We start from the raw sequence: 22,500 nt of genomic DNA, 5'->3' as shown, positions 1-22,500 counted from the left end.
TGCCTGAGGTGCCTCCTGTAGTGGTGTAGAGTAGCTGAGTGAAGACGCTACGAATTTCCAGGAGTGACGAGGGAGGACAGGATCAGGAACGAATACACCAGAGGCACAAGAACACACAACATACACGTCTGTTTCGGCACAAAGCTAGAGAGGCGAGACTGCGATGGTTTGTGGGTGTCAGGAGAGAGATGAGGAGTGTGTGGGGAGGAGGGTGCTGAAGATGGATTTACCTGGCAGGAGAAAGAGAGGAAGACCTAAGAGAAGGTTTAGGGATGCTGTGAGAGAAGACCATTGTTTGTAGTGGGTGTGACTGAGGAAGGCGCAGAAGAGTGAATGCTGAGAGAATTAGGTGAAGATTAACAGAATACAGTGAAGGGTTAACATAATACGGTGGAAAGTTGTAGAATTGCATGGAGACCGATATAATAAAATGAAGATTGAGAAAATAACAAGGAGACGGACAGAATGCGACATAATTTGACAGAATAAGATCAATATTGACACAGCAGAATATAAGTTAACAGAATAAGATAAAAAAAAAAAAAGATTAAGATGATGAGAATAAGACTGACATAAATGACAAAAAAAAAAATAAAATAAATAAAATAAAATAAAAGGTTGAGAATACAATATAGCTTTAAGAAAATAGAGAAATAATAAAATAATAAGCCTTTTAACTGTTCAACTTGTCCTAAACCTCCTCTTTGCCTATCCAGCTTATGTTATTGCCAAGAAACAAACAAAGCACACACAACCACAACACTTTATAATACTGCCGGTCATTACAACAGCAACAAACGTCGATTTTATTCTCGTTTATATAACACTCGTATATTTTGGCAGCAGGAAGATATTGTTTTACGGTAAACACATCAATCCATTACTCTCTCTCTCTCTCTCTCTCTCTCTCTCTCTCTCTCTCTCTCTCTCTCTCTCTCTCTCTCTCTCTCTCTCTCTCTCTCTCTCTCTCCAATAAACAAGTGTAGAAGAAGAATAAAGAGTGATAGATGGATGAATGCATGGATGGAAAGATAAATAGATAGATTGATAGGCAGATAGATAAATACATTGATTGATGTTTAGATTGATGGATAGATAGATAGATAGATAGATAGTGAGAGAGAGAGAGAGAGGAGAGAGAGAGAGAGAGAGAGAGAGAGAGAGGAGAGAGAGAGAGAGAGAGAGAGAGAGAGAGAGAGAGAGATTATTTTTCCTTTCTCTCTCTCTCCCTTCCTCCCTCCCTTCCTCCCTACAAATGAAAATATGAAGAACAAGAATAGAGAGAGAGAGAGAGAGAGAGAGAGAGAGAGAGAGAGAGAGAGAGAGAGAGAGAGAGAGAGAGAGAGAGGGGAAAAAGAAAAATACACCCACTAGTCGATTGCACTGGGGTGGGTCGTGGTGGGCGGGGGGGGGGCTGGGTGGGGGGGGGAGAGGGTGGGCCGGGCGCGATGGGCGGGGATGTGTTGTGAAATATACAAGTCGGCGTATGTATATCTTTTTCAGGCGATTGAAGTGGGTAGGGTGGGGAGGGGGAAGGTGTACTGGGGGGATGGGTGGTCGAGAGAGAGAGAGAGAGAGAGAGAGAGAGAGAGAGAGAGAGAAGAGAGGAGAGAGAGAGAGAGAGAGAGAGAGAGAGAGATATGTCCGTGAGTTCGTGAGTGTGAGAATGAGTGAGTGTGTGAGTGTGTGTGTGTGTGTGCGTTAAGATGACTATCAGTATAAGTGCGTGCGTGAATTTGTGAGTGAACGAATGAATGAATGAGTATGTTCACTTGACTATGAATGTGTCTGCTTGTGAATCTGTGAGTTAGAGTGGATAAGTGATAAAAAAAAAAAAAAAAAAAAAAAACAAGAAAATTAGGGAAGGTGCAGGAAGCCATCAGGCCTACAAGTGGCATTTCCTGTATAAAAACATGCCTATCTATTTCCACCTATCATCCCCATCCATAAATTTGGCTAATATTTTAAAGCTTCCTAATGACTCAGCACTAGCAGCCGGGTGTTAGGATATAGGTATAGGATGTCAGCTGTCCCCATTCTCTGCTGCCTCGTTAACTTTGCTGTAAAGACTCGACAAGCTCATAAGCGTGAAAGTTTATGAGTGTGAGAAAGAGTACGTAAAAGAGTTAATATGAGAATGATTGTGTGTGTGTGTGTGTGTGTGTGGTGTGTGTGTGTGTGTGTGTGTGTGTGAAGTTGATGACTGCTTGCACGATTACATGATACAAAATAGTTTACGAAATGAAAAATTAAACTTTCTTCCTGCATCTTTACAGTGTCACACACACACACACACACACACACACACACACACACACACACACACACACACACACACCACACACACACACACACACACGCACATTTCTTCACTTCGTTGCAACACATCACTTCCATTTGCAACATCATTACTTGCAAGCAACACAAAACTGACCTTATTTTTTCGTTACCAAGGATTTGTTGTGTGTGTGTGTGTGTGTGTGTGTGTGTGTGTGTGTGTGTGTGTGTGTGTGATGCGTAATTATGTTTGTAAGTGACTGTTTTGTTTTTTCTTCCATTTTTTCCTTCCTTCCTTCATTTCATATTTCTTATTTCTCTCGTTTTTTTTTCCATATTTATTTTTCACGATTTTTTTATATTTATTTTGCTTATCTCTCTCTCTCTCTCTCTCTCTCTCTCTCTCTCTCTCTCTCTCTCTCTCTCTCTCTCTCTCTCTCTCTCTCTCTCTCTCTCTCTCTCTCTTTTTTTTCTTTCTATATTCCTCTACATTTTTGTCCGTTATTTTCTTTGTTTTTCCTTTATTTATTCTTTCCTTTGGTTCATTCGTTGAGTTATTCATTCATTCTTCTTTTCCTTTCATTCTTTTCAGATTTTAATTTCCTTCCTTCTAACTTTCTATGTTTTTTTTATTCCAATGTTCTTTCGATTCCTTATTTTTCTTATTATTATTTTCCTTCCATCTTTTATTTTTTCACTTCCATCTTTTCTTTTCACAAGTTTAATCGCTTGTATATTCATTCCCTTTTTTCCTCTTTTCTTTTTCTTTCATTTTTTCTTATATCTTTCTCTCCTCACTCGCTTTTCAGTGTTCTTCCATTTTTTGCATCTTTTCTTTCTTTTTTTTTCTTTCATCCTTTATTTTTTTTTTCTTTCTCTACTGGACAGTCTATTATTCATTCTGTTTTTATTTTCTCTTTCTTTTATTCCATCTTCTCTTTCATTTTTTTTTCCGCGAATAATTTTTCTTTCCTTTTCTTCCACAGATTCTTTTTTTCTTTCATTTGCACACTTGTAGTCTATCCTCCTAATTTCCTTTAATAATTCTTTCTATCACTTTTTTTTTCTCTTTTCATTCTGTCTCATTTTTGGATCTTTTTCATTTCCTCTGTATTCTCATATATCTATTCGTCTGTCTGTCTGTTTCCATCTATCTATCTATCTATCTATCTATCTATCTATATCATACATTCGCACTATCTATTTCCTCTAATCCCTTTCTTTTAATATTTTCTCCATCTTTATTTTCACTCATTCTCTCACTTTATCTCTTGTTTTCTTATCCTATTAGTCATGGGTCGATAAGTTCTGTTTGGGTGTGTTTTGGCCGGGACAGGTCAGTGACAGGGCCAGCAACAGACATCAGCTCTTGTCAGTATGGACGGTCAGGGTGAAGGGATGAGCGTGTTAGAGAAGAGGCAGTATTGAGAAACGCTTTGCTTTCTCACCACGACTATTTTCAAAGGCCACACAGGTGAGTAGCCAAGTTCTCGAGGCTGTCTGCTCCTCATAATAATGTAGAAATCATACTAATATATCAATAGAACCATAAAAACATCTTAAAAAAACCCATGGACCTTGAAATAGAGCTTTCTGAAATGATGGAGGTGCGGCGCAGAAGTTTCATTTTAAGGATGGTCATGTTCCAGGGTGCATGGTGAGGAGTGAGGGAGTTAACTGTCCTCTTTGTGGAATGAATAGAAAGGCCGGGTGAGATTATCAGCAAGAAAATATATCATACTTTTACCATCAGAGAGAGAGAGAGAGAGAGAGAGAGAGAGAGAGAGAGAGAGAGGAAGGCAACTGCAGTGACCACCAAACCACCAAAGCCTGAATAATTTTGCACGGCGAGGCAATGGCAGCATGAGACTGTGTGTGACTGACCGTGACTGGCCTGGGGTGGACTGGACATGACAGGAGGGTGATGGAAAGGGACTAAGGACTACTAAAGACCCACTAGACCCTCATTCTAACATAAGATTCCTGTAACAAGGCGCTTGCAGGAGAGGTAGAGAGCAGTAGGCCTAATATTTTTACTCTAATCTGCAACTGACAGAGAGAGAGGGGGAGGGTAAGGGAGGAGGAGAGGCATCCTGAGGTATCACTGTTTATAAATTCTTCCGGGATGAAGTTGGAAGAGGAGGAGGAGGAGGAGGAGGAGGAGGAGGAGGAGGAGGAGGAGGAGGAGGAGGGGAGAGCATCAAGTTTTCAGCAGTGTCGTGTCGGGGTTTCAGCTGTTTGTTGTTTGTCTGTCGTTTGTTTGCTTGTGTACCTGTGCCCGGTGCTTGGCCAGTGCTCCACCTGTTTGCCTTGGCTTGTCCACTCCCTCCACTCCCCTCCATTCCCCTCCACCTATCCCCCACCACCCACCCTCCCTCAGGACCCACTCTTTTTGATCTCTCCTCGCTGGGGGGAGTGCGTAAATCTGCCGCGACCTGTTGTTGTCTTGTCTGCACTCGTGTGTGTGTGTGTGTGTGTGTGTGTGTGTGTGTGTGTGTGTGTGTGTAAGTGAATGCTATGTATGTACGTGCCTATGTGTATGGATTGACAGCTTATGTTTTATTCGTTTTGTGTGTGTGTGTGTGTGTGTGTGTGTGTGTGTGTGTGTGTGTGTGTGTGTGTGTGTGTGTGTGTGTGGTGTGTGTGTGTGTGTATTTATTATTCTGGTGTCTCTCTTTTGTTTATTTTTTCTTTGAACCCTGGGGATTTGGAAGGCATTGTCTGTTTGTCTGCATGCATCTCTCTCTCTCTCTCTCTCTCTCTCTCTCTCTCTCTCTCCTCTCTCTCTTCCTCCTCTCTCTTCTCTCTCTCTCTCTCTCTCTCTCTCTCTCTCTCTCTCTTCCTCCCAGTACTAGTGATGTAAACGCCAAACGCCTTTTTCTTTTTTTATGTAGACACTCTGCATGCGCGTCCTTCCTGCTGGCGGTGTGTTGTGGGTTGTCGCCGCAGCTTACAATAGTGTGGAGGCGCGGCGGGGCTTGGCGGGGGCTTGGCGGGGGCTTGGCGGGGGCTTGTTGACGCCGTTCCCTTATTCTAGTAGTGGATGAATAAGACAAGAGAAGATCAGATTAGATGGTGATGGTGGTTAAGTTAGGTTAGATTAGGGTAAGTTTGGGTGGATTTGGTTTAGTTTGGTTTGGTTAGGTTAGGTGATAGTTAGGTTAGGTAAGGTCTAATTAGGTTAGGTTAGGTAGAAGTGGTGGTGGTGGTGGTGAGGGGAACAGTAAAGATGCAACCTCCATTCACACACACACAACACACACACACACACACACACACACACACACACACACACACACACACACATCTGTTAAAACACATCCACACACTGTGCTTGTCCTGGCGTTGTCGGTGGTAGTAGTGGTGGTGGTGGTGGTGGTGGTGGTGGTGATGCTAATAATTTAGTGCTGGCCGCCTTATCAAGATGAGTTCATCAGATAATTAGGTATTTTCATTAAAGGGAGAGAGAGAGAGAGAGAGAGAGAGAGAGAGAGAGAGAGAGAGGAGAGAGAGAGAGAGAGAGAGAGAGAAAGAGAGAGAGGGAGAGCGAGGGAGAGAGCCGAGCAGTGGTGGTGGTGGTGGTGGTGGTGGTGTGTTTTGCAGTGAGTGGCGGGCGGGATACAAACTTTGCGTAGCTTCATTAAGGTAAATATTATGACACGTGTTGAGCGAAGGTCGTGATTTATTAATAGTGGACGGCGCCTGATTGTAATGTTATACTGGAATCCTCTTGTGTTTGGTTGAGTCTGGCTAGTTTGAGTTTTTGATTCAGGAATGGAAGATTAGATGTGTGTGTGTGTGTGTGTGTGTGTGTGTGTGTGTGTGTGTGTGTGTGTGTGTGTGTGTGTTGCTGTATCTTGTACTTTTTCCTTCTGCTGCTAATTAATGCTGTTACTGCCACTACTACCATCAGAACAACAGCAACAACAACACAGGCAACAGCAGCAACATTAGTAGCATTGATAATACAAACGGTTATTATTATGATTACATTAGTGACATCAACAACATATTACAGATAAATATAACGCACCTAAACCCACACACACACACACACACACACACACACACACACACACACACACACACACACAACACACACACACACACACACACACACACATACACACACACACACACACACACACACACACACACACACACACACACAAGAACCTGGACAAACTAATCAACCGAAATCATGATATATTAAGATGACCTGAGGTGTGTTGTTGCCCTTGTAATCCCGCCTCCCCCCCCCCCGCTCTCTCTCTCTCTCTCTCTCTCTCTCTCTCTCTCTCACTCTCTCTCTCTCTCTCTCTCTCCTTTGACTTTTCCTCCAAGGTTTGTTCATTATTATTAAACTCTCACCAGCGGACGAGGCAAAGAAAAGGTGCAGGAAAGAATATACGAGGTGTGTGTGTGTGTGTGTGTGTGTGTGTGTGTGTGTGTGTGTGTGTGTGTGTGTGTGTGGTAGCTTCAGTTACTATTAGATATCCCTATTGTAAAGTTATTTTCTTGGTGTGGTGCTTGTGGTGGTGGTGGTGGTAGCGCTGGTGTGGTGGTGGTGGTAGTGGTGGTGGTGGTGGTGGTAGTGGTGGTGGGAGGGGTGGTAGTGCATTGAGTTTTACGGGAGTGGCAGAAAATTACAGTTGTTTTGTTATTATTGTTCTTGTTCTTGCTTCTTGATTTTTCTGCTGCCGGTGGTGTTGCTGCTACCACTACCACTACTACTGCTGCTGCTGCTGCTGCTGCTGCTGCTGCTGAAACTACTACTACTGGTGCATGAATGAATATGATGCCAGTGCTGAATAATAATAATGATAGTAATAATAATAATAATGATATATTAATAGTAATAATGATGATAATAGTATTGATAATAATAATAATAATAATGATAACAATAATTATGATAATAATAATAATAATAATAATAATAATAATAATAATAATAATGATAATAATAATAATAATAATAATAATAATAATAATAATAATAATAATAATAATAATGATAATAATAACAACTTATATTGTATAAACATTTTCCTGCTAAATTTTGTATAAGAGAGAGAGAGAGAGAGAGAGAGAGAGAGAGAGAGAGAGAGAGAGAGAGAGAGAGAGAGAGAGAGAGAGAGAGGGTTGTAGGAAAGGAAGAAGATATCCACTGTAATAATCTACTTAGGCTCTTCCATCCTCCTCCTCCTCCTCCTCCTCCTCCTCCTCCTTCTCCTCCTCCTCCTCGTGTTGCTTCACGAAAGGAGAGAAAAAGGAACAATGGAAAAGAGAGAAAAGACGGAAGAAAGAGAAAACGATACTATGAGAGAGAGAGAGAGAGAGAGAGAGAGAGAGAGAGAGAGAGAGAGAGAGAGAGAGAGAGAGAGAGAGAATAGTAGTTAAAACTAAGAAAGGGAGAGAGAATATGATGAGAGGGCAGGACAGAGAAGAAGGATGAGAGGGAAGAGGAGGAGGAGGAGGAGGAGGAGGAGGAGGACATAATTTCACGTAACAATATTCATATAATTTACTATGATCTTCCTCCCTTTACACCCCTCACCATTGATTTCTCTCTCTCTCTCTCTCTCTCTCTCTCTCTCTCTCTCTCTCTCTCTCTCTCTCTCTCTCTCTCTCTCTCTCTCTCTCTCGTAACGTGTGCTGGTGTTTGTTTTTCCCATTTTTCCCTCTCTATACCCTCCCCTTCTCTCCCTCCCCTCTCTCTTTCTCTCCCTCGCTCCCTTATCCTCCCTCCTCTCTCTCCCCCTCTCACTGAAAAGGAGGGAGAGGGAGAGGGAGAAGAATTGTCGAGGTAATCTATAAATCCATGAACACACACACGCCTTGTCCCCTCCACGCACACACACACACACACACACACACACACACACACACACACACGTCCCTGCTTCAAAAAGATACACGGCTTTTCCGGAACAGCAAACAAATAGACAAACAAACAAACACAGACAAAAAATATCTATAAGAATGACATAGTTTAACATCAGGTCCTATCTCTCTCTCTCTCTCTCTCTCTCTCTCTCTCTCTCTCTCTCTCTCTCTCTCTCTCTCTCTCTCTCTCTCTCTCTCTCTCTCTCTCGAAGTCCAGACTAGATCATCATTTTCAACGTATCGATTTTTCTTTCATTAATCATATACATTTTTTTTTTCTCTCGTTCTTAAAGCGAGGGGAGTCTTGTTCAGTTTTTGTCCTGCTTGTTATGAGGGAGAGATGGGCCGGGAGAGAGCCTTGTTCTATTTCTACCTTGCTCTCCTACATATGCTTGAAAGAGGTTGGCCGGGAGAGAGTCTTCTTTTATTTAAACCTTGTTCTACACACACTTAGGAGAGTGGGGGCTGTGAGAGAGAGCCTTCTTCTGTTTCTACCGTGTTCTCCTACACACACTTGGGAGAGATGGGCTGGGAGAGAGAGCCTTCTATTTCTACATCTTCCTCCCACACACACTTTAAGGTAGTGGTAGTACTAAGCGAATTAGAAGAACTTGGAGAAATTAAAAGAACATTCACATTAACCATCCCTCCTCGATGCCTGTGTATCAAGCCGTGGTGCTGGTGGGGCGGTCTGCGGTCGGCTTAACCAAGATGTCCATCCTTGCTTCGGGTTGGTGATTAAAAGGGTATACTCGGGAAAACCTGGAGAAAGTATTGTGGAAATCTGGATGTCCCTGTGGCCTTGTATTCTGGGTAATGGATGAAGAGATGAGCGCTGAGTCCACGCGCTGCTATGACAAATACCCCAGACGTTATCTATTTATGTTCACCTTCCTTTATTCTTTTCATTTATCCTTTACTGCGATATCCGACAATACACAGCACAGAGAGACTATAGAGAACCTTTACACACACGTTCTCCTGAGTCATTAGAGAGCGTTAAAAGATTAGATCAATTTATGGATGGGGATAATAGGTGGAGTTAGATTGGTATCTTTCATACTGGGATTCCCACGTGTAGACCTGATGTCTTCTTGCAGCCTCCCTTATTTTATGTTCTTGTGTTTATTCAAGAAAGGAACAGGATTAAAAGACAGATTATTCAGTTCCTGGCCAGTGAGATGTAAGGGGATGGCCGTACAAGGAAAAATAAATGACTCAGATTGGCTTGAGTGTTGGGAAAGACGCGGCAACGAGCAGTATAAGAGTTGACTAATCGAATGTTATCTTACTTTTCATGTGTATGTTGTGTCTGAATTTAAAACGGAAAGAAAACAAAATCAATCAGTCTCGTTTCTAAGGTAAAAATAGGAAAATGAGAAAAAAAATAGAGCTGCCATTATCTTATTTTTTTATGAATGTAATGTTTAGAAAGAAAAAAAAACACTAAACATATCAACTAATTTAATTTCAAAGAGTAAAAATGGAAGAGATCAATAAAACAACAGAAAAGGAAAAATAAAATGCTCCTACTTTTTTCCTCAAGACGAGACAAGGCCACCAGCACCACCACCGCCACCGCCTCGTCCTGACAAGTTACGCCGGTACTAATATATCCTCCCAGTTCATCATCAGCCGCCGCTCAGATGAAAGGTGTTGCTCACCCTGTTTTGTGTGAGTTGCCCGTCCTTTTTACCGCCCGCCTCTCCCTTCCTCCCTCCGTCCTCCTCCGCACTGTTTGGAAAGAGGGGGAAAAATGTGTGTGTGTGTGTGTGTGTGTGTGTGTGTGTGTGTGTGTGTGTGTGTGTGTGTGTGTGTGTGTTAAATTTACATTAGGGATCTCGAAAAAAATCGTTTCTAGGGTGAGTTTTGTGTGTATTTGTAAGAGAGAGAGAGAGAGAGAGAGAGAGAGAGAGAGAGAGAGAGAGAGAGAGAGAGAGAGAGAGAGAGAGAGAGAGCACTTAATCATATTATAATGTGTTGAAAAATAAGTATGCAAATTAGCAAATGAAGACCTAAGAACAAAGGAAGAAAACGAACACACACACACACACACACACACACACACACACACACACACACACACACACACACACACACACACACACACACACACACACCAGAAACAGAAGAAACTGCAACGGAATAACAGAAACAGAACAACAACAACAACAACAACAACAACAACAACAACAACAACAACTACTACTACTACTACTACTACTACTACTACTACTACTACTACTACTACTACTACTACTACCACCACCACTACTACCACTACTACTACTACCACCACCACCACCACCACCACCACTACTACTACTACTACTACTACTGCAACAACAACAACAGCAACAAACAAACAAACACAAAACAACAAGCCTCATCACATACACCCTTACATACACAAACACTAAGTACAAAAAGAAAGAAAACAAGAAAAAAAAAAGAACTTAAAAGCTAAAAGAGTAGACGAGGCAAACAAAGTAAAAAAAAAAAAAGAAAGGAGAGAAAAAAAGAAGTAAATTTAGGAGAGCCTTAGGTATATGTTTTAGGAGGAGAGAGAAAGTTGGCTGGGCTGGAGAGAGAGAGAGAGAGAGAGAGAGAGAGAGAGAGAGGAGAGAGAGGGAGAGGGAAGGCATCTCTTGCGGGTGTGGTAAAATGAGTAGCTCTTTTATGTGCCAAGGTAAACAGGGGAGGGAAAAAATGATGATGATAATAAAAAGGAGGAGGCAAAGACGGCCGAGTCAAGCCTTTGGTCCACTCGTTTGCCGATGAGACAGCAGGAGGAGGAGGAGGAGGAGGAGGAGGAAGAGGAAGGAAGGAGGGAAGGAGGAAGAGGAGGGAAGAGGAGGAGGAATTGGAGTATTATTAACACCAGTACTTTTTTTTTCCTGCGTGAGTTTCCATGACGAGGAATGAAGAGAAAGAGGAAGAGAATGGAAGACAAGGAAGGAGGAAGAGGAAAGAAGGAAGGAAGAGAAAGAAGAGATGGAGTATTCTTATCATCAGTACTTGCTTGTGTGTGTGTGTGTGTGTGTGTGTGTGTGTGTGTGTGTGTGTGTGTGTGTGTGTGTGTGTGTGTGTGTGTCAGTGCAGAGTACGAACAAGAAGGAAGAAAGAGAAGAGGAAGAAGAAGAGGATGAGTATTATTAGTACTTTTTATGTTTCCTGTGTGTGTGTGTGTGTGTGTGTGTGTGTGTGTCAGTCAGTGTCAACAAGCAAACACAAACACACCTAACCAAGGTAATCAAGGCATCGAGTCAACACGTGGTGAACTTGTGGCAAACATAAACAGCTTTACTTGCCCCTTACTCCTCTCTCTCTCTCTCTCTCTCTCTCTCTCTCTCTCTCTCTCTCTCTCTCTCTCTCTCTCTCTCTCTCTCTCTCTCTCTCTCTCTCTCTCTCTCTCTCTCTCTCTCCAGTTAATTAAGGCACCATTTGATCTTGTGTAATTATTATTGTTGTTATTGTTATTATTTTTTTAATTATTTTTTTGCTACTACTACTACTACTACTACTACTACTAAATTATCTTTATTTTCTGTGTCTTTCAGGTAAGCGTGGCCAAGGTGACAGTGTGTGTGACAGGAGCAGCCATCACCCATGTAAGTTATCCATGTACACGTGAATTATGTACGTATCTATGTATGTATGCAAATCATTGGTCTTGTACGGAAATTATTCACCCATGTACGTTCTCTCTCTCTCTCTCTCTCTCTCTCTCTCTCTCTCTCTCTCTCTCTCTCTCTCTCTCTCTCTCTCTCTCTCTCTCTCTCTCTCTCTCTCTCTCTCTCTCTCTCTTGTTGTTACGTGTGGCATAAATAAAAGAGAGAAAGAGAGGAGGGGGAGAGAAGAGAGAGAGGAAGAAAGAGGAAGGAAAGGAAAGAAGAAGGAAGGAAATCAAGGAAAATATTATGTATGCTTTAGATAGTATGCAGGAAAGAGAGGGAGAAAGAGAGGAAGAAAGAAAAATGAAAGAAGAATGGAAGAATTGCAAAGTGTGGTCCATTGGAGAGAGAGAGAGAGAGAGAGAGAGAGAGAGAGAGAGAGAGAGAGAGAGAGAGAGAGAGAGAGAGAGAGAGAGAGAGAGAGAGAGAGAGAGAGAGAGAGAGGAGATAAAATGCTTAACTCTCCCAATCACATAATTTCCACTTCTCTACCAATCGCTCTTTCACTTTTCTCACTTTCTCACTTTTTCTTTTTTCTTTCTTTTTCTTTCTTTTTCCTCTCACTTTTTGTATTTTATATTTATTTTTCAGATTTGTTGTTGTCTGTTTTCTCTCAGTAAAGAAGAACGTTTTAAAATTCTCTCTCTCTCTCTCTCTCTCTCTCTCTCTCTCTCTCTCTCTCTCTCTCTCTCTCTCTCTCTCTCTCTCTCTCTCTCTCTCTCTCTCTCTCATGCATGTTTAAACCACACTTCACAATACTTCCTTTCTTCCTTCCCTCCTCCATTCCTTCCTCCTTTCCTTCCTTCCTCCTTCCTCTCTTCTCCTTTCCTTTTTCTCTCTATTTAAACCACGCATAACAATCTCTATCCCTTCCTTCTCTTCTTCCTTCCTTCCTTCTCTTCCCCTCTCCCCCTTTCCCTCTCCCCACTTCTCTTTTCTTCCTTCCCCTTCCCTATTCCCTCCTCGTCTATACAACTCTCAACAACCTTCCTTACTTCCCTCCTTCCTTTCCCTCTCTTTCCTCTACCTTCCTACCTATTCCTCTTCCTCTCCCCGCTTCCTCTCCCTCCTCAACTCTTTTCCTCCCCAGCTAAACCACTTACCTTTTCCTTCCTTCCTTCTTTCCTTCCCACATATACCTCTCTTCTCTCCCTCTCCCTCCCTCTTACTCTCTCTCTCCCTCTCTCTCTCTCTCTCTCTCTCTCTCTCCCTATCCCTGCTACAAATTCCCGTCCATAGCTCGTTTCCTCTCGTGTTCGAAGCTTTGGAGATTCATAAAAAGTTCCGGACCTTGACTCGAGGCTTCACCAGCTTTGCCGGCTGATCGCGGGCTTAATACTGAAGGAGGAGGAGGAGGAGGAGGAGGAAAACTGGGAGGTTCAGGAGGAGGAGCAGGAGGAGGAGAAGGAGGATGGAAGGTGTAAGTTTGGTTTGAGTGAAGGAGAAAAAAAAAGAGAGAGAGGGAGGATAGGAGGAGAAGGACAAGGAGGAGAAGAAGAAGAAGAAAGAAGAAAGATGAGTGAAGGAGAAAGAAAGAGATAAAAGCATAGAGTAAGAAAGAGAAGAAAAGGAAGGGGAGGAGGACGAAGAAGGACAAGAAGAAAAAGTGAGATGGGAGAAGAAGGAATGGGAGGAGGAGGGAAACAAGAAAGAAGAAACAGAACAAGGGATAAGAAGAAAGAAGAAGAAGAAGAAAACAAAGATGTATATCGCTTAATTTTAACCAAAAGAAGGAAAAGAAGAAAGAATGAAAAAAGGAAAGAAAGAAGCAGATTGAAAGAAAAGGAAGATGGAATGATAGAGATAAGAGAGAGGAAGAAGAAGAGGAGGAGAAGGAAAAGATCCGTAAGAAGAAGTAAGAGGATAGCGAGAAGGAGGAGGAGGAGGAAGGAAGGAAGATTAGGGCAGGAAGAGAATGGGAAGGGAAGGAGGAGGGGAAGGAGGAGGAGGAGGAGGAGGAGGAGGAGGAGGAGGAGGAGGAGGAGGAGGAGGAGGGGGAGGGATGATCGTTGGTATTAATTAATGGTATTTGTGGTTATGGCGGTGGAAAAGGAGGAGGAGGAGGAGGAAGAAGAAGAGAAGGAGGAGGAGGAGGAGGAGGAGGAGAAAGAAGAAGAAGAAAAGAAGACGGAGAAGGAAGGGGAGGAAAAGATTATTTAGGATTACATAAGGAAACCAGAGAGAGAGAGAGAGAGAGAGAGAGAGAGAGAGAGAGAGAGAGAGAGAGAGAGAGAGAGAGAGAGAGAGAGAGAGAGAGAGGGGGAGCATATTTAACAGGATTTTTGAACTTTTTGTTGAAGTGTGGGGAGAAGGAGGAGGAGGAGGAGGAGGAGGAGGAGGAGGAGGAGAAGAAGAAAAGGAGAAGAAAAGTAAAAGAAAAAAAAGGAGAAAGAGAAAGGATAGTTATTGAGAAATACGAAAAAAAAGTTAGAGAGAGAGAGAGAGAGAGAGAGAGAGAGAGAGAGAGAGAGAGAGAGAGAGAGAGAGAGAGAGAGAGAGGGTGTTAAGTCATGTAGTTGTCGTTCATATCACTCTTCTCTCCCTCTTTCCCTCTCCCTCTCCCTCTCCCTCTCTCTCTCTCTCTCTTTCCCTCCTCATAAAACAACTTCCCTCCCTCAACTTTTCCTCTTCCTTTCCTGACTTCCCTTCATTTCCCTCCATCATGTTAAGCTTACTACCTCTCTCTCTCTCTCTCTCTCTCTCTCTCTCTCTCTCTCTCTCTCTCTCTCTCTCTCTCTCTCTCTCTCTCTCTCTCTCTCTCTCTCTCTCTCTCTCTCTCTCTCTCTCTCTCTCTCTCTCTCGTACATAAATGGTTTCGATGTGTGTGTGTGTGTGTGTGTGTGTGTGTGTGTGTGTGTGTGTGTGTGTGTGTGTGTGTGTGTGTGTGTGTGTGTGTGTATTTTCAGAATGTTGTTTTGTTTGTTTATAGAGAACAAAAGCACAGTGGGAAATAAACATGTAAATATTTAACCTGTGTACGTCACGCATGTACACGCGCGCCCACGCACACACACACACACACACACACACACACACACACACACACACACACACACACACACACACACACACACACACACACACACACACACACACACACACCAACTTTGGCTTCACATTTCGAGATAAAAAGTTAGTCTTTCACACTTTGCACCCTAATCTCTCTCTCTCTCTCTCTCTCTCTCTCTCTCTCTCTCTCTCTCTCTCTCTCTCTCTCTCTCTCTCTCTCTCTCTCTCTCTCTCTCTCTCTCTCTCTCAAAACAATATTCATGTAAACGAAAAAAAAAATCTCACTCACTCACTCACTAAGTTCGTTTCTCTCTTGACATGTACTTTTTGTTAATTAATTTTTACGTCTTTTGTTTAATTGGTATAGATTTGTTTCATTCATATAATTCATTTAGTCTTTTTATCAGTTCATCATGACGTCATACATTTAACATTTCTACATATATTTTCGTCAGTTGTGAAAGATTTACAAGTAATAAAGAATTCTGTCATATTAATATTTGTCTTGGTATTTATTTATTTTTTTTTTTACTTATGTTTGCATTTACCTGTCAGTTGTTAAAGAATTAAATCTGGTTTAGAGTTCTGTCATATTAATATTTCTCATACCTTCATTTATTTGATCATATTTCTGATTGGCTACATGTTATTAGTTAAAGAGTTTCCATTTTTTATTTCATTTTTTTCTCATCGTTTTACTTGTGCACATATTAACAATTAAAAAACTAAAACTACCTTAAGAATATTATTTGTCACCTGTTTTCTCTAAGGCGACGCAACATTTGGCCTTTTCCTTAATATTTTATCCGCCTGCCTGCTTTATATGTTAAGAAATCGGCCGCTGGAGTACTGGAAATATTTGTTCAGTAACTCTTGTTTTTAATACACCTTTAATTTCGCTCTAACTCTTTTCCATTTATACATCTAGGTTTTGTATTTATATTTTTCTTTCCTCAGCAGTGTTTCCATTTATTAGGTAATCTTTTGGTGAGGCAATAGAAGTGTTTCTCCATCATTCAGACTTTCCAGTAATTCTTTTTAATACAGTTTTAGTTTCAGTGTAATTCTTTTAAATTTTTATGTATAGTGTATGATTGTTTGTCTTTTTTTTTCTGCTGTATTTCTGATGTATTAAGGACTAGCTCGGTGAAGTGATGGAAGTCATGTTCTCTCTTTAGTTTCATCGTAACTCTCTTCAATACAATATATAGTGTGAGTGTATGTTTCTCATTTCTCTGTGGCGTTTTCAATTGGTGTAATAGAAATTATGTTTAGCTTTAGTTACACCACGATTCAGTTTTTTTTGTAGAATGTGTGTCAGTGTGTGTGTGTGTGTGTGTGTGTGTGTGTGTGTGTGTGTGTGTGTGTGTGTGTGTGTGGGTGGGTGTATTTTTCTCTCTCTTTTTCTGGTAATTCTTTGTATTAAGAACTTGCTCAGTAAAGAAACAAATAATTTTCCTTCTCGTTATTTTGACAAAGATTCTTTCTTAATGCACGTTTAGTTTCACTGGAATTCTTTCCTTCTTTCTTTCTTTTTTAAGTACAGCATGCGTCTCTCTCTCTCTCTCTCTCTCTCTCTCTCTCTCTCTCTCTCTCTCTCTCTCTCTCTCTCTCTCTCTCTCTCTCTCTCTCTCTCTCTCTCTCTCAGCATTGATTCCTTGTACTAGGAACTCACGCGGTGACACAAATAATGTATCTCTCTAGTTTCACAGCAATTCTTCTTTTTATTTTAGTCAGCGTGTTGTTCTATTCTTATTTCACACTGTTTCGTTTTACTCGGTGTTTGTCAAGGGATTGTTGTCATTATATTCCTTCTATCTATCTATTTTTCCTTTCGCCTCCTCGTCCTGTCTCTGTTTTGTCGTTCTTTCCTTCCGTTTCAGATATTCGGTCAGTCGGTCAGTCAGTCAGTCAGTCAGTCAACCAGTTTATCAGTCATCCAGTCAGTCACTCGCCCACTTGCTTCATTTCTCTCTCTCTCTCTCTCTCTCTCTCTCTCTCTCTCTCTCTCTCTCTCTCTCTCTCTCTCTCTCTCTCTCTCTCTCTCTCTCTCTCTCTCACGCATCTCCATCGCCTCGCTCGTAAAGTGTGTGAGAAAACTTCCGCGCAAGTTATTGGAAGAAAGAAGCTGGAAATACACGCAAAAAGAGAGAGAGAGAGAGAGAGAGAGAGAGAGAGAGAGAGAGAGAGAGAGAGAGAGAGAGAGAGAGAGAGATAAGCTCACCAGTCAAAGATTAAATCGCCACACAATCGCCAAAGTTAGAGAGAGAGAGAGAGAGAGAGAGAGAGAGAGAGAGAGAGAGAGAGAGAGAGAGAGAGAGAGAGAGAGAGAGAGAGAGAGAGAGATTCAACCGTAATATAGTATAGGTTGTAACACATTTTAAAAAGAATTTGAAAGTTCGGAGAGAGAGAGAGAGAGAGAGAGAGAGAGAGAGAGAGAGAGAGAGAGAGAGAGAGAGAGAGAGAGAGAGAGAGAGAGAGAGAGAGAGAGAGAGAGAGTATTTACCAATCAGTATTAAGACAAAACTTACTTCTTAACACATTAAAAATCTCTTGACTAAGAATTAAGAATAGCAAGGGGAGAACGGAGAGTGAGATGGAGGAGTGGAGTTGATGCAGAATTTATATAAGGAGTCTCAGAGGAAGATAGAAGGGACAGAAGCAACGGGAGAAGACTCGTACATGAAAACAACCCGTCATATTTAGAGAAACGACCGAAGGAAAAGAGATGGAAATTCTCCTGATAAATATGCTTTGCCTCGTGTTGTGGAAACTTTAAATATTTCACTTGTTGTTGGTGTTGTTGTTGTTGCTGTCGTTGTTTTGGTAGTAGAAGAGTGGTTTAGCGTGTTGTAAGAGTCCACACACCTACCAAGCCTTCTGTCACGTGGCCTTTCAATTCTGTAGCCTCGCCTGGGATATGTACTTGTGCTGGTCTGCAGGTGTGGTGACGGAAAGGGAGACTGTGTTGGTGAGGGGGAAAGAATGGAGGCTGGAATCAAGAGAAGGGGGTGGTAGGAAGGAAGGAGGTTGGGGGTAAGCAGTTTGGCCTTAAGTGATGGGAGTTTGGAGTTAAAATAGAAAACAGGTTGAAAGGAAAGAGAAGGAAGTCTGTGGCTGAGAGAAAGAGGAAAATAAATGGAAGGGGGTTAGGGTTAATTAGAAGGGAGGTTGAAATTAAGAGGAACAAGAGCAGAATAAGTAGGAAGGAGGTTGCAATCGAGAAAGAGAAGGAAGGTTAGGGCTGAGAGAAAAAAAAAGAAACGAGAGAATGAGGTTGAAGATAAATAGGAGGTTGTAGAGAAGTAGAAAAGAGATTGGTTTTAAGACTAAGAAGGGTAGAATAAGTACGAAGGAGATTGGAATCTAAAAGAAACCTGGAGTTAAGAGGAATTAGGTTGAATTTAAGAGAAAGGAGGTTAAAACTAAGACGAAGAAGATTCGAAAAAGTGGGAAAGAGTTTGTATTCGGGGAAAAGAATAAGCTTGCAGTTAAGAAGGGGATTGGAATTAAGAGGCCAGAGGTTCAAATTAACAGGAAGAAGATTTGAATTAAGAGGAATAGGTTAGAATTAAGAGGAAGGATGCTGGAATTCGAAAAGAAAATATGAAATTAAGAGAATAGGGGGATTGAAGGCAAGAGGAAAGAGATTGGGATTAGGAGAGAGAGAGAGAGAGAGAGAGAGAGAGAGAGAGAGAGAGAGAGAGAGAGAGAGAGAGAGAGAGAGAGAGAGAGAGAGAGAGAGAGAGAGGTGCCTTCCTGCCTGCCTTCCCCTGCCCCCCTGCGGCTGATCCCTGCCCCCTGCTGCCTGACTGCCGCCGCCTGCTGACTCACCGCTGACCCGCCCTCAGCCTAACCAGACCATTCATATATACAAAATGTCTCTTCCCTTCCAACCATAAACCTCCTCCTCCTCCTCCTCCTCCTCCTCCTCCTCCTCCTCCTCTTCGTCCTCCTCCTCCCAAGTCTTCGTCTCTGCTATCCTGCGTCTATCAGTTTATATTATATAGTGTACTTTATCACAAAGTCTCGTAAGGGCCAACAGGTCTGCTACTTTTTGTGTACTACTACTACTACTACTACTACTACTACTACTACTACTACTACTTTTCTCCAATCTATTTTTATTTCCATTTCCTACGGCCCGTCATCCTCCTCCTCCTCCTCCTCCTCCTCCTCCTCCTCCTCCTCCTCCTCCTCCTCCTCCTCCTCCTCCTCCTTCTCCTCTTTGCGTTGTCTTTTGTTTTCTCTTTACTTCTCCAATACTGTCTTTCCCTTTATTTTTTTCCTTTTATTATCTCTCTCTCTCTCTCTCTCTCTCTCTCTCTCTCTCTCTCTCTCTCTCTCTCTCTCTCTCTCTCTCTCTCTCTCTCTCTCTCTCTCTCTCTCTCTCTCTCTCTCTCTCTCTGCTGACAACGCTATTCCTATCGCCTCAATCTACACACACACACACACACACACACACACACACACACACACACACACACACACACACACACACACACACACACACACACACACACACACACACACACACAGTAGCTTATTTGTAAATCGGTTTGGCAATCTCTCTCTCTCTCTCTCTCTCTCTCTCTCTCTCTCTCTCTCTCTCTCTCTCTCTCTCTCTCTCTCTCTCTCTCTCTCTCTCTCTCCTTCCTTTCGTTTTATTTATCATTTATATTTGTTTTTGTGAATGAATTAATATTTCAGAGAGAGAGAGAGAGAGAGAGAGAGAGAGAGAGAGAGAGAGAGAGAGAGAGAGAGAGAGAGAGAATATTCCCACAAATAACTTAGAAAAAGGAATAAATTTAATCCGAATTTTCTTAAGTCTGAGAGTAGAAGAGCTTAATTAGTGACGGCCAACAAGACTGCTGCTGCTTGTTCTTCCTCTGAATTCCTTTGTGTTTCCTGTTAATCTTTTCATTTTCCACCTCATCCTAATCGCCAATGAATCTTGAGTTGTGATGCGGGACGCGGAAGAAAGGGAAGGAATGGGAAAGAGAGAGAGAAATAGAAGTGTCTGAGCTTGCTAGTGTGTGGGCTTGCTGGTGTGAGCCTCGGTATGGGAGGGGAAGGGGAGATGCGTGAGGGGAGCAGGGAATGTGGGTTTGGGGAGGAAGGGGAAGGAAAGAAAGAGAGAAGGGGAGTGGGGAGGGAATGGGTGATAGTACGGGGAGGAATGGGGGTATTGTGGATATGTGGGCAAGGTATGGGAGGGTAATTGGTTATACAAGGCTAGGGAAAGGGGAGAAATCTGTGGGTAGGAGGGGAGAGGTGGGTGTGGGCAGGAGTGGAAGGGGTAGGTGATAGTGGGGAGGGAAATAGGAGTCTTTCAGCAGGGTATGGGAGGGGAATGGATGGTAGATGGGGAGAGGGAAAGAGGAGATACGTGTGGGTAGGAGGAGAAGGAAGAGGAGGAGGAGGTGGGTGAGGGAAGGAGGGGAAGGGAAGGGAGAGGCTTGGTGATAAATAGGGATTAGAGGAAAGAGAGGAACTGATGAATGGGGAAGGAGAAGGGATATAAATGAGGGTAGCGGAGAGAGAGAGAGAGAGAGAGAGAGAGAGAGAGAGAGAGAGAGAGAGAGAGAGAGAGAGAGAGAGAGAGAGAGAGAGAGAGAGAGAGAGAGAGAGAGAGACATATTCTTGGTGAGGTTTGATGGCTGGAATACAAACTCGTGATGCTTGAGGCGGAACTGACAGAACTGTTGATGCTATGGGTGATGTGCTGCCTTGTGTTGTGTTGTGTTGTGTTGCCTTGTGTTGTGTTGCCTTGTGTTGTGTTGTGTTGTGTTGCCTTGTGTTGTGTTATGTTGTTGTGTTGTGTTGTGTTGTGTTATGGAAGAACTTGTGTTGCTCTCCTTACTGAGTTAAACATTTGACTTGCGTGTATTGCCTCACTCAGTAAACTATTTGGTGCTCGTTATGTCGTTGAGGTGGTTATTTGTGTTGTTGTCCCCATAGAGTTGATTCTCAAGACTTCTTTGTGTTCCCCTTAAGGTCTTAAGAATTATTGTCATTATATATTTATCTATTTATTTTCATCCTCAAATGACGCATGCCAATTGAAAAACCAAATTCAGGAAATGGAAAAAAAAAAAAAAGTCAGTACCTTCGTAACCCAAAATGTTAAATAATAAGATAAAGTGATAGGTTTGGAATAATTTCAAAAGACAAAGCACCTGTTAACAAAAGGAGTGAGCGAATATATCAAAGCTTTTCGTGTTTCTAGCTTTATTTTCGCTAGTTAAAGTCACCTAGTGTTGTTCAGATGATTCACCCATACAACACCAGCATCACCGCCATTTTTATTGCCATCATCACCTCCTTCAAAATTTCTTTCACTTTTGCCTCTTCAAAGAACAAAGTGGAGCTACATTTGAGGGTCTCTGTTGTGGAATAGTGCAGTGTAGTGGAAAAGTGGAGTGAATAGGTGTAGTGGAGTGGATCAGTCTAGCAGAGAGAATTATTGTGGAGTGAATCATTTAAGTGTAATTGCAGACTAATACATTGGAACTGATTAGTGAAATTAAGTAATAATTGCATAAGTGTGGATCAGTATAGTGTAACAAATCATTATAGCAGAGGGTCATTGTAAAAAATCACAACACAACAATCTCCCACAATACAAACACAAATGGCAAACCAGCAATGCAGTGATCAATCTTGTGCTGTTTCCTTCATTTCTGCTCTCTTCTCCCATTGACCCGTGCTCTAGACTCGCTAAAAACCTCAATGATACTCGTCAGGGGAGGTCGGTGGGAGATAGTTCAAGCGACGGAGGCTGGCGACGTGGCTAGTGGTGTAGTCTGCCTTTAGAAATGACCTTACCTTGCTCAACACGCACCCCTTGACTCCCGCAGCCTTGGGAATGGAGTGGTGGAGGGAAGTTGAGGCGATGGATGGGATGGCGGGAGTGCTTAAGTTTGTGAGCGCTGTTTGAACGCCTGCAGGTTACTAGTGGTGGTCGTGAGGGTGATGTGATATAGGGGTGGTGGGGTGTAGGAGGGTATAGCTTTGGTGGGTAGCGATGGTGGTGGTGAGGGTGCTGTTGGCTGTGAGGTGGTGTGGTGTAGGGGTGTGTGGGAAGCTGGCGCAGCTGTTCAGTGTTCAAGGGTGGCGTAAGCAAAATTTTCCGGGTCAGTAATCAGGATAGGACAGGAAATAGTGTGTTCAAGCTTGATAAAGTTAGATTTGAGAAAGAGGTAGGAATGAATTGGTTCTCAAATAGTGGTAGATGAATGGAATAGACTCCATGATCAGGTTGTTGGTGCCGAGTCAATAGGTAGCTTGCAAAGAGGATTAGACCAATTTGTGGATGAGGAGGATAGGTGCAAGTAGGGAGGCAGGTATCAATATAGGGACCGCCACATGTAGGCATGATGGCTTCATGCACCAACCCTTAGTTTCATATGTTCTTATGTGGTGCCCTTCAAACCTCTTGACGCAAACAAACATGACAACCGCTATGATTCTCGGTCTTCCCTATCACGTGTGTGTGTGTGTGTGTGTGTGTGTGTGTGTGTGTGTGTGTGTGTGTGTGTGTGTGTGTGTGTGTGTGTGTGTGTAGTGAATAACAATAATGATATTCGATTTATTTATTTGCATCTTTGTCGGTTGAAAATCCACATGTCACATATTAACCCACATTTTA

At 42.4% G+C, this 22,500-nt stretch overlaps 1 protein-coding gene across 1 annotated transcript in view; it reads left to right on the top strand.

Annotated features, from left to right (window-relative positions):
• Positions 1–22,500, top strand: part of LOC135104120 (lachesin-like) — a 342,384-nt gene that overhangs the window by 159,091 nt on the left and 160,793 nt on the right. The window contains exon 4 of the mRNA XM_064011138.1: positions 11,727–11,777. The gene's annotated coding sequence lies outside the window, so the exon portion shown is untranslated. The remainder of the gene's footprint in view (positions 1–11,726; positions 11,778–22,500) is intronic.

This window comes from Scylla paramamosain, chromosome 10, assembly GCF_035594125.1.
Source record: "Scylla paramamosain isolate STU-SP2022 chromosome 10, ASM3559412v1, whole genome shotgun sequence".
NCBI lineage: Eukaryota > Metazoa > Arthropoda > Malacostraca > Decapoda > Portunidae > Scylla > Scylla paramamosain.
Note: the sequence above shows the minus strand (reverse complement) of the source record. Positions and strands in the feature narration are given on the sequence as shown.